Consider the following 12,317-nt stretch of genomic DNA (forward strand, 5'->3'; position numbering starts at 1 on the left):
CTTTTGAGTGAACCTCGTTGCTTCTTTTTGGCTCGCAACTCGCAAGGAGGCCAGGCACGTCGTCCAACTGATGCACCGGCGGCGCGTATCGGCGTGGGGGTGGGCCGGCGACACACAGCGGCGTGGGGGTGGGCCGGCGGCGCGTGTTGTGACCGGCGGCAGGACGTTGAGATGGGATTGTTTTTTTACGGGATTGGGAGGCAGGGACGTGCGGGTGGGTGGGTGGGTTATTTCTTTTTCTCTCTTGTCAGTATCGCTTCAGGTTGACTTATAATAGTATTACGGGTTGAATAGCCAAAATAGCAGGGGGGTTTCTGTAAAAATGCCGATGACGTACGACAGAAACCCTACGTGCTTTATTATTAGGTAAAGATACACAGCACGTTGTGCAAAGTTGTAACACCGTGGCAAGAAAAGAAGAAAATAAAAAGAGGAATTTTTAGGGTACGAGACGTATCCTTAACTATCAGTTTTTCTGTCGCGTGTGTTCATCATACTGTGATGTGATCGATCCTGTGGACGTAATTCCAACACAGGTAAACCAATTAGGGTATGACCTAGGGTTTTCATCCCGGAGCCCGAGACCAGGTACTCAAGGAGCACCACCCATTCGAAGTCATCTATCCTCCACTTGCCTCATCCCGGCAGCTGCATACTCGCAAGGTTCTAACGCCAGCAAAGGCCATGCCTGCACAAGTGGGCTGACGAGCCGCGGCAAGAGCCACTTACCACAACATGGCGAAGTCTTTGACAGGGAGTAAGGACATCGACACCACTAAAATCCTCAGTTTGGGACGATTTGGAGGCCTCGCACCGTCCACACAAGCGGCAATGGATGGTTGATCTGCATAAGACAACACCACCCACGCGCTGCCACTAACTCCGTTGTCCTCGCTTATGGCAGCACAGACCGTATCGAGGGAAAGGACATGACCGCCATCATGCACAGCCATCCAACACGCACTGCCAGCCCACTAGGGAACCATGGACAGCTCCACACCTCTGATTGCAGATCTGGACTGAACTAACTCGTCAAGGCCGACGTTGCCGCTGGATCAGAAGGTCGAAGTCCCTTGGGCGACCTTCGTAAGGCCGATGCCGCCTGACCTTGAGCACGAGTCCGAGCGGAGGCCGCCAGGCGCGGAAACCGCTGCTTGCCTGCTTGGCCATCACCTCCGCAAGCTACACGCTATGCTCGGCGCCAAAGAGGTACTCAGGACTCAGGAGAAGTGGCCCTCTCATGGGCGCGATCTCCAGGTTGAATCATGGCTGTTGCAGGTCCCGCCTTCAACGAGGCCATCGCCTAGCCAAGAAACACATCCATGTAGTCCGCACGAGGGTGTCGCCCACATCCACGAACTGTCGCCGCCACTGCAACTTCCCTCCTTCAGAGCGTCTAGCCGCTGCCTGCAACTCATCAAACGCTGCCCAAAATGCCCAAACGATGCAGGCAGGGGCTAGACAGCGGCTAGAAATTGGGCAACGCTGTTTCATCCACTTAGAGAGCCAAAGTCGTCCGTCTGCATCGGCATCAACAGGGATCCACCACGTGTGGTGTGACCCATCGGCCACCAGCACCGGCGTCTTCACCAGACGAAATAGAAGAAGTGCAGCGGTGCCACCCGTGCCAACGGCCAAAGCTGCCTCGAGCCAACTGCCTTTCTGTTACCCCACACCTGCATAGGATGGGAAAAATTGTGGAAGACGATGAGTTGGACATAGAAGAGGAAAAACAGAGGTAAGGGATAGCAGAGGAGGGGCAACACATTGGATAAGTTAATCGCACCACCACCAAACTTGTCGCTAATATTGCAGCAGAAGTACCGGCCGCCGCCATAGAGATTCAGAGGACGCCATAGTAGTCCAGATCCACGCGGATGAGCATGGCGACCCACCACTGCTCCAGGAGGTTGGCATGAACGTTACAGAGGAGATAGGGGAGGGGGTGATATCACATGCGCTCGCGAGCCCAGAAGAACGCCCGAGCTCTAACTACGCTGCCCCCGGAGAGGGTATACCATCGTCGGGCCTTGATTTTGTCAGGTTTGGAATGCTGGAAGGGCTAGATGAGCTGATGGGAGTGGCATTTGCGGGTAATTTCATAGGAACTTTAGTAACATCGAAGCTGTCTGTTTCAAATCTGATGGTTGAGATGGTCAGAAGGCAGACACACCATCATCACCAACTGTATTTTTTATAGGAGTAGAGATAAACTTGTTTTCACTGAGTACAACCGTCTTTGCCAAGTAGGGAACCGTCTTTGCAAACCACTACATTACCGAGTAGTACACTTTTCCGTCTGAGCGAAGCAAAGCCATCACAACCGAAGCGCGAGCCCGACACTTTTTCGTGTGAGCGAAGCAAAGCCATCGCAGCCGAAGCGCGAGCTCGGCACACTCGAGATCGCGAACACCCAGACCGTACTCTATCGGACGGAGACATGCCGTCAGTTGACGTGGCAGTGCCCTCCATTAGCAACAACGCGCCCAACCCAAGGAACCCCCTCTATATCTTCTCAAGTTGCCTGAGAGTTTTTTTGGGGCAGCGACCCCGAGCATCTGACATGCTGGGATTGCGCTAAACACGATTTTGTTTCATCAACTACACCTACCATGCTGGGAGTCGTCTGGCAATCGAATCGACGAGGGATTGCAGCCGGGCAGCAGAGGGGCATCGTGTCGTCAGCGGGATGCCAAGGTAAGTGATGGCTACCTCCACTTTTGGGGAATCCCAACTGCGCTATCATCTCGACAGCCAACACATCGCCATGAAGAACGCTGGCCGAGCTCTTGGCGTAGTTCACCTGTAGGCCAGAGGCCATGCCGAATAGGGATAGGATTCCCTTGACAACGGCTACGTCACCCGGCATGGCATGGCAGAAAAGCATCACGTCATCGGCGTAAAGGGAGATCGCCAAGACCTCCCGCAGGGGATGGAACTGCTGCAAGATATGCCGGGTTGAAGGGCGTGTCGCATCAAACGGCCAAGGGTGTCCACGGCGAGCACGAATAGCTATGGGGGTAGGGGGTCACCTTGGTTGAGCCCACGGCGATGCCAAATTGGCGGGGCGGGGTCTCCATTAAGTAGGGCTCGAGTGCTGGACGTCGACACGAGGATTGCTAGCCACTCCCGGGAGTTATTGGCGCAAAACCTCGAAGAGGAATGGCCGGGATATAGAGTCGAAGGCGCGTGTTTAAGTCCAGTTTGAGCGTCACACTCGGGATGAAACATATGGTGAACGTCAGCAAAGAAGACAAACAAATAGTGACAGCAGCCGCACGGCATTGACCAAATCGCGTACAATACGTTAAAAAGTTTGCTTATTCAACTTGTAGAACAAACTATACTGCCATAATCAGAGGTGATTTGGAAGACCATAAACTAGGGGTCCGTTCGGAAACACTCCGGCTCCCAGCTCCGCGGAGCGGAAGTGGAGGAGCGGAGCGGAGCGCAGTTCATATTTCCGGAGCTGCTATTCTGTCACTCCGTGTTCCAGCGCTGAGCGGAGCGGAGTAGCCAGAGCGGTGCGTTGCCGAACAGGCACTAGGACAGAAGAACTAGCGTACAGCGATAATCATTTTTTTCCTTCTTCCTGGAAAACAAACCTGGCATGGCGCTCAATATTGGTGCCAAGATGCATAAGAACATCTCCAACAGGTGCGGCAAAAGGCGCGCCCGGACGGTAAACTTAGATTTTAGCATGCGCCGGCTGGTTTCGCGCGCTCCAACGGTGACAGGAACTTACCGCGTGCGGGAAGAGTTTGCGGGCGCGCGGAGAAAGCGGCACGCGGCGCGGTAGATTTGGCGCGCCGCTTCGCGCGCGCCTATAAAATCCCACGCTCGCCACGCGCACAGCACACAGCCACACGCCCTCCCCTCGCCACCTCGCCACCTCGCCGCTTCGCCGCTTCACCGCTTTCCCCGCCACCACCGCGCCACCATGCCGCCGCGCCGCCGGGGTTCTTCGGGCTACCGCGGCGTCCGCGAGCGCCCCAACGGCAGGTACTCCGCGGAGATCCGGTCCGGCGACGTCTGTCTTGGCCACGGCTCGTTTCAGAGCGCGCACGAGGCAGCTCGCGCATATGACGCGGCGGCGTGGCGCTTGGACAGGCCCCGGTCGCGGGTGAACTTTCGCGGCGTCTTCACGCGCGAGCAGGCGCAGCGCGTCGCTCCTCCGCCGCGTCTAATCACCGACCAGGACCGTGCGGACCACGTGCGGCAGCAGCGCCGCCTCCTCATCGTCGAGGAGGACGAGCGAGCCATGGCGGAGTGGCGCCGTCCCCACCCGTAGGACGTCGTCGCCGAGAACGAGTTCTGGGCAGGGAGGACCGCAAGGCGCCGCGCGGAGCGTGCTGACAGGCGTCGACGCAAGGCACTGGCTTTATCGCAGTCATGGTTTTGGTAACCGCTCGAGATATTCGGTTACCGCGTTTACCGCTCCCCCACGATAAGCACTCATACTGAGCAAAAAATCCCGAACTTTTTGAAAATTTTGAATTCAAACGCTCACCTTATAGTTAAATAAGCTGCATCTGTATTCTTAATGGAGAACTTATCATGGCCCAGTGGTAAAGGTGTTGTATCCCCAGACCTAAGTCGCGGGTTCGAGTCTGGCTACGCACTGCCGTTTTAACTTTTTGAGATGCAAAAGTTTTTACCTATGAAAAATTCTAGCTAGAGAATACAGGGATCGAACTCGAGGCGTCCGAGCAAGGGATAGTTGCGGGTTGAGAGCCACTACGGTAGAGCAACTTCACTGACTATTAATAGTTAAATGCTTATCTATATCCAATTCAAAAAAATTGAATTCAAAATTTGATTCTAAATTTCGTTCGAAATTTTTTGGTAATTCATGGTTACCGAGAATCTCGGTTCCCTCGAGAAAAAAGCTTCACTTGGGATCCAAAACCTTGATCGCAGTGCGATATTGTCGAGAACGGCGGGCAGTCTATCTTCTCCTCCAACGATCTGCGTTGGGAAGACATGTGGCTCGACACCTCGGACGACACCACCGAGGATGATGATGGTGATGATGATGGTGGCTGGGAATCACCGTAGTTTGTCATTGCATCGTAGTTTCTATTTAGTTGCACCGTAGTTCTATCTATCTATGCTTTCGAACGATGTAAAATACCTTTGTATCCGTAGTTTCTATCTAGTTCCACCGTAGTTTTATCTATGCTATGAACTATGTATCGTGTTTTATGCTAGAACTATGTATTGTTTTTTTATCTATGCAAAGTTTTCATACAAAAAAATGTTGTAGCATGCGCGCGCGCTGCATTTTAGCGCGGCCGCTGGAGCCACCGTTGCGCGCCACGTGAAACCAGGCGATGGGCACGCGGCAAAGTAGTTTTTAGCGTGCGGCGCGTCCGGCGGCTGTTGGACATGCTTTAAGTACAGTACTAAACAGTAGACCTGCTTTTTACTTCATTTCCAAGGAAAATAGGAACATAACAACACACGTGGACAGTTGACCAAGCACAAAGAAACAAAGAAGAATTTCAATTGAATAAAATCTACTGCAAAAGAATCATACTTTGGTGACATTCTTTTGCGGTTGCAGATCAGCCACAAAGTGAAGAACTCTCGAACCCCCTTTTGGTTCTTAGATTAAAAAAAATCAATTTCTTCTAGTATATATACCCCTTTTTCCCGCTTAGCCTAGAGTTTCTACTACTCCCTCCATTCCAAATTACTCGTCGTGGTTTTAGTTCAAAATTTAAACTAAAACCACGACGAGTAATTTGGAACGGAGGGAGTAGTATCTGTACCAAAGTGAAGAATCCTTCTTTCTAGTATTATCGACCTTATAGCGCGCTGATATGAAGACTGAAACCAAATTAAACTTCAACAGGGAATACCCATGCAGGGAACCTTCGGATCCACGGCATCGACTCAGCCACCGCCGTGGGCTCTGGCAGCAGCGGCCGCGTGATCGCCCCATCTCTCATGTTGTACACCCCGGAGCCGCCGATGGGATTGTCCGGGTTCCTCCGACCCCACTGGTGCACGAAGTAGACGCACTCCTCTCGAGCTCCATGGCTTGCTGCAGTTGCGGCCTTGGAGCATCGCGACGACACGAACATCGCCCAACCATCCAAGCCCTGGACCTTCTTCCACCGGCCATGGCTCATCCTCCGGCCGAGGTCTACCTCGAAGACCTCAAACCGGCGAGTCCGTTCAAGATCGTACCCATCCTTGTCTCGGAATTCGGTCATCCAATAGTAACTAAAGCTCATCAAAGGTTTGCGGGCCCACCGCCTGACCATGGGCAGCTTGCCATTACATTCGACTAGATACCGCTCCGCAACGACGTGGCCATACGGCCATGGATCCTTTTGCAGATGAGGCTCCTCTGTCATCGCAAACTCGGACCTCACTCCGCATATGACCTCGATGCAAGATGGTGATGCCGGTAGCTCGTCGAGGTAGCCATTGTTGAGATCTAGGGCGCGGAGCGTCTCGTTGATCTTGGACAGGGCGTAGATCTTCCCTTGAAAGAATCTGATGTCGGCGATGGAGAAATCGAAGTAGTGGTCCAGCGCTACGCACGTGTTAGGCTCGCCGGCCGGCCGGCAGGTGGAGAGAAGGAATTTGCCATTGTTGATCATGACGGCGACCAGGCGGTATTCCAGCTCCGCCGAGGCCGCCGGGGACACCACGACCCTGGTAATGGGCTGCAGGAGCTCGTATCGGGCATTCACGTTGCAAGCAGCCAGGAGAGCAGCTAGCTCCGGGAGAGGAGTCACGGGAGCGGCGGAGAAGGCGTCCATCAGGGAGCACCGGCCGTCGTCGTGCACGAGGAAGAAGGTGTTGTCGCCGGCGCTGTAGCAGACGGCGTCGTCGGGGATGCGCACGCGGTGCGCGGTGTTGTTGGCGACGTCGAGGAGGGTGCCGTCGCCGAAGACCAGCCAGGGGAGATAAGGTGGGAAGGCGGCAGCCCGATGGCGCTCACGCGCCACGGGCGGCAAACAGCGCGGAGGCGGACGCGGTCTGCGAGGGACGGGAGACGCCGGAGGATGGTGGCAAGGAGTTCGGGCGGCAGGCCCGGCCATGCTGACATGCTCTCATCGCGTTCTGAAGACGCCATGACAGAGATCGGATCTGATCTGGATAATGCGTAAGCTACATAGTATATATGTGTAGGTTTTGGAGACGCGAAGCGCATTGTATTTCTTGCATGCCGTAAGCTACGTATACACATGCGATCTCAAACTAATCACGGTTTAAACGAGGGCTAGTGCTAGGGGCCGGCGCACCGGTCCAAATTTAGGCCGGTCGGCTGCCGAACACGTTTATGTACGGACGACCGGCCGAGCGTTCGGCCGGTCGCCTTGCTCGCTCGCTGGCAGATCCACACCCTTATCTCTTCGTGCTTCTTCCTCCCCATCCCCTCCTCCCCTACTGCTACATCCCCACGACCGCCAACGTTTTTTATTTTTTGTTGCCATGCTCAGCCCAACCTCTCTCCCTTTTCGTGCCCGGTGAGCAACTCTCCCATCCCTCCCTTCCTGCTACGGACATCCACCATGGCACCACGGCAAGAGCCCTGCAACGAGCATCCATATCCTTCCTGCTTCAGAGAACGGCCGTGCGCGGTGTCGTCGGATGTGGGGGTGGTGTGGCCCCTGAGGGTGTTGACCCGTGCGTCGTCGGAGGCGCCGTGCCGACGGGCTTCCATGGGTGACCACGGCGATGAGATGCAACCCACGATGAGCGGGCGACAATGTTGGAACCATCAATTTTTTTTGCTGAAACCGAAGAAGGCAAAGTTGGAACCATAGTTGATTTTTACTACAACCAAAATCAAAGGGGAACGTGCTGCTGTATTTTGCTGCAACCGGCAACTCAGATGCTGAACCGACCAGCTCCAGTGCTGCAACCGGCGAGAGCGACAACATCCACCGGTGACGGCCGTGTTGCCATGGCGGCGGTGCCTGCCTTCTTTTGCTGCAACTGACCAGCCCAGGTGCTGGAACCGACGTGCGGATTTGCTACCATGCCCGGCATCTGAAAAAGCTTCAACCGGTGGACGGCAAACCAACGATGGCGAGCAGCGACGACCGAAGCTGCGAACAGGCCGGAGATGGGGATGACGAACGAGCGAAGCTGGAACCGTGGCTTGTTGGAGCTGCATACTTGGGTGTCTGGGGGACAGTTTTGCTTCAACCTGGGCTGGAGAAAGCTGCATCCACCTATGTCCCAGCACGGCGAGCGGCGGCGAACGGCAGCGAGTCGAGGCGCGGTGGTGCTTCGTGGGCGCAGGGGTGTGGAGCTACATGCGCGCGCGGGCGTATCTGTTTTTCCTCGTCGCTCGTGGCCATGAACTACGAGAGAAACAAGGGCGTGAGAGAGATGACCGAGTCCTCGCGTAATCCTGTGCGTCGGGGCCAACTGATCGAACGGATGCAGGGCGACCGGCCGAACCTAGCGCCGGTCGGCCGGCGCCTAGCATCGGCCTTCTTTTAATCGTATGATATAACCTTTCTCCGTCCCTAAAACGTCAAACGCGGATGAAAAGCGGATTGAGGGGAAAAAGGCAGCGAACTAGCTCAGCCACACTAGCCGGCCGGACTCCGCGCGCGCTCGCTGGCCGCCCGCACTTGTCCTCGGTTTCTCGTGATTGCCGGCCACCCATGCCACCACGCCCGCCAGCCGCGCTCGCCGGTCGCTTGTGCCACACTCGCAACAAAAACAGATTATGTTGTAGCAAAAATAGATTACAGTGGTAGCAAAAATGCTCGCCGTCGATGCTTGCCAGCGACGCTGGCAACAAAATTACCCAAGGTAGTTATGAGTCAACGTCCCATTGGATCCTTTGAAAAATACTGGTTCCAGCAAAAAAAAAACTACGGTGGTAGCAAAAGATGTTTCCAGCAAAAATAATATCAGAAGAACAAATCTGGAGAAAGGTCGATTGTAGCAAAAAAAAGCCAGTTCCAGCAAAAAAATCACTGGTTCCAGCAAAAAGTTCTCCCCAGCAAAAACACTGCTAGTCGATTGTAGCAACAGAAAAAGGCAGTTCCAGCAAAATTTGATGATGGTTCCAGCAAAATAAAAATCTCATCACCAAATATATGTGTCGATTGTAGCAAAGAAAAGAACTACTTCCAGCAAAAATCGTTGTCGGATGCAGCTCCTCGTCACCGCGGTTGCAGCTCCATGAACCTGGGGTTGCAAGTCCTGTCGCCGCCGGGAGCATCAAGTCGTGGCACCTCGTCGCAGAAGCGAGGCCCCCAGTTGCATCCACCGCCTGTCTCCGCGCGTATGCGCTGCTCCTCTGCACGCGGCGCCGATGGTCGCCGAGGCCGGTGCCAGTGGTGGCCTTGTAGCACCCGTGGTAGTCGTCCCGCGTTGCCGCCGGTGACCGCATCTGCAGCAGCCAAAAAGGTGGGTGGGGAGAAGAACGAGAGAGGATATGCATCATGCCAAGAGAGAAGGGAGTGGCTGAGAAATCTCCCCGTGAAGAGATAAGATAAGGTCGAGGCAAAGTGGTGGGCAGTTACTAGAGCAATAAGAACGGTTGATTTTCATCTGATGTAACGACGCGCGCTCGGCCGGCCGAACTTTCAGCCGGCGTGCCGGTTTCAAACGTTTCCCTTAAACGAGTCCTCGTGATATGCTGCGGACTTGCGGTACCAGTTGGGTTTCGCAGGTTGACCCATAATTACGGTAATGTGGACTATATGGCATTCTTGTAACAGAATGACCCATGATAGAGATCCGATTGATCCAGCCACTTAGGTTTTTTTTGAGGTAATGGGCAGCTACACCCTTTCATTCATTCATAATTAATTCATTACAGATAATGGTCCTAATTACATCAGGAAACTCATTAATCCAGCAGGACCAAACATCATGCTCTGCTGATTTCGCCAGAACATGTGTTGCCTCATTACAAGTACGACACATTTTCTAATATCATGGACTATGGCTCCAATAGGGGACCTATCAAAACCTAAACCCTTGACCTTGTTGATCAATAACAGGCAATCAGATGCTACCATGATGTTCCGTATGCCAAGGTTATTGGCAAGGATTAAGGCTTGACGAAGTGCCATGGCTTCCGCTACTTCAGGAATTTGAATTCGTTCAAAGTAACCTCTATTTGCCGCCTGCACCCTTCCCCGGTGATCGTGTATTACCACACCAAAACCCGCTCTTGCAGATTGGGAGAAATTCGCTGCATCCACATTGATAAGCATCGACCCATCCGGCGGCGGAGACCATTTTTGGTTTGACTTCAAGGTCTCACGTCTAATGGAAGTGGTCGAACTAAAAGAATGCATATTGATAAATTCAACATAAGCTTTGATCTTTCCCACCACACGAAGAGGATGAAGTTTCGCCATTACGGTAGGCATTTTTATTTTCCCATATGTGCCATATTGCCACTACCATAACCATAGAGTGAAAATCTGTAGCATTTTGTATCCACTCTAAAACCCATTGCCTAATGTGAATAAAATTTTTCAGTTTCAAACAAAATGGCATACTCTTTTTTAAGCTCTTTCCAGATTTCGTTAACATAGTGGCACTGCAAAAAGCAATGTTCAACCGTTTCCTCCCTATTGCAAAAATGACAATCATACCTTGTGGGTATTGATCTCACTTGAAGTTGAGCGCCTGTTGGAAGACAGTTATGGGTGAGTCTCCACAGAACTACCTTCATTTTATTTGGGCATTGGATTGCCCAAAGTTTCCTCCAAATTTTCTCCATGATCTTCTGATCTGAAATAGCCCCTTTGTCATTTGTACTCCTGTCACTCCAAAAGTTTAGTGTTCTCAGAAAATTATATGCCGACCTCACTGTATAAACACCATCTTTTGTGTGGGGCCATGACACGAAATCTGGGCATCCTTCTGTACTCAACGGTAAGCTAAGGATTTTCTCTGATATATCCTCTGAGAAAATATTTCTAATGGTTTCTTCATTCCACTTGTGTTCACCTTTTATTATCAAAGAACTCACCGTATCATTACCACTTCTAGGAGGAATATGTTGTAGAGTTGTAGGGGCAATACCAGGGATCCAATTATCTTCATATGTATGAATTGTGTTGCCATCTCCCACTCTCCATAGTAGGCCCTTCTGCAGCAATTTTCTCACATATATCAGACTGCGTCATGTATAAGAAGATGATCTCGGACATTTAGCTGTCCAAAAGTCGCCTTCCGGATAGTATCTTCCTTTTAATACCTTGGCACATAATGAGTTCGCATTTGTTAAAAGGCGCCAACATTGTTTACCCAGCATGGCTTGATTGAATATTGCCATGTCTCTAAATCCCATGCCACCTAAATATTCGGCGAGGACAACCACTTCCAAGATTTCCAATGTAATTTCCTTTTTCCATCTTCTACACCCCACCAATAGTTGGAAATAGGCTTTCTCATCTTTTCACAGACACCAATAGGGATCTGAAAACAACTCATTACGTAAGTTGGTATTGCTTGTGCGACTGACTTTAGTAGAACTTCTTTCCCAGCCCTTGACAGAGGTCTATCACTCCAACCATTGAGTCTTTTCCAAAGTCGACCAGTGAAAAAGTTGAAGTTGTTCGTTGGAGATCGTCCCACCCAGGTCGGCTTGCCGAGATAGGTAGCCTGTAGTGTATCATCTTTAATTCCCATCTTCTGCTTTATCCTTTCCTTTATTTGCTCATTGCAGTGGGTGCCAAAAAATATAGATGATTTCTGAGTGTTGATCTTCTGTCCAGACCCTTCGCAATATGTTTCAAGAGCTAATTTTAGAGTATCAATACTCGGAGGGGGATTTTTGGTCTATGAGGACATATGCACCCTATATGGGAAAAAAAATTAGTAATTCAACAAAAAGTCAAAAATTCCTGAAAATATTTTTGAAATAAACTTGACCTTCTATTGCACTCGTGAAAAATTAAATCCACAAAAAAAATCCCTTTGACTCCTTTTCAAAAAAGGCAAATTTTTGGCTAAAATAGTGTGAATAGTGACCTATAATAGCAAATAAATTTTGTCTTTTTTGCTGTGAGGTCAACTTTGTTTTTTTTTCGTCAAGATTTATATTCTAGTGAAAAAGTAAGTCAAGTGTTTTGTCAAAATAGTTCTTACCTATTTTTACTTGTTATTAAAATATTATAAAAAAATCCCCATATAGGGTGCATATACAGCCAGGAACCAAAGTGTATTTCCCATCAATACTCCTATCATCTTCTCTGGTAAAGAACACACTGTCATCAGCAATAGATGAGAAATAGGAGGCCCATCCAAAACAATAAGGTGTGCATCAGGGTAGCCCTCTTGCGTGTGCCACGTCGGACTCAATAAACGCC

Source organism: Triticum aestivum, chromosome 1B (assembly GCF_018294505.1).
Source record: "Triticum aestivum cultivar Chinese Spring chromosome 1B, IWGSC CS RefSeq v2.1, whole genome shotgun sequence".
Lineage (NCBI taxonomy): Eukaryota > Viridiplantae > Streptophyta > Magnoliopsida > Poales > Poaceae > Triticum > Triticum aestivum.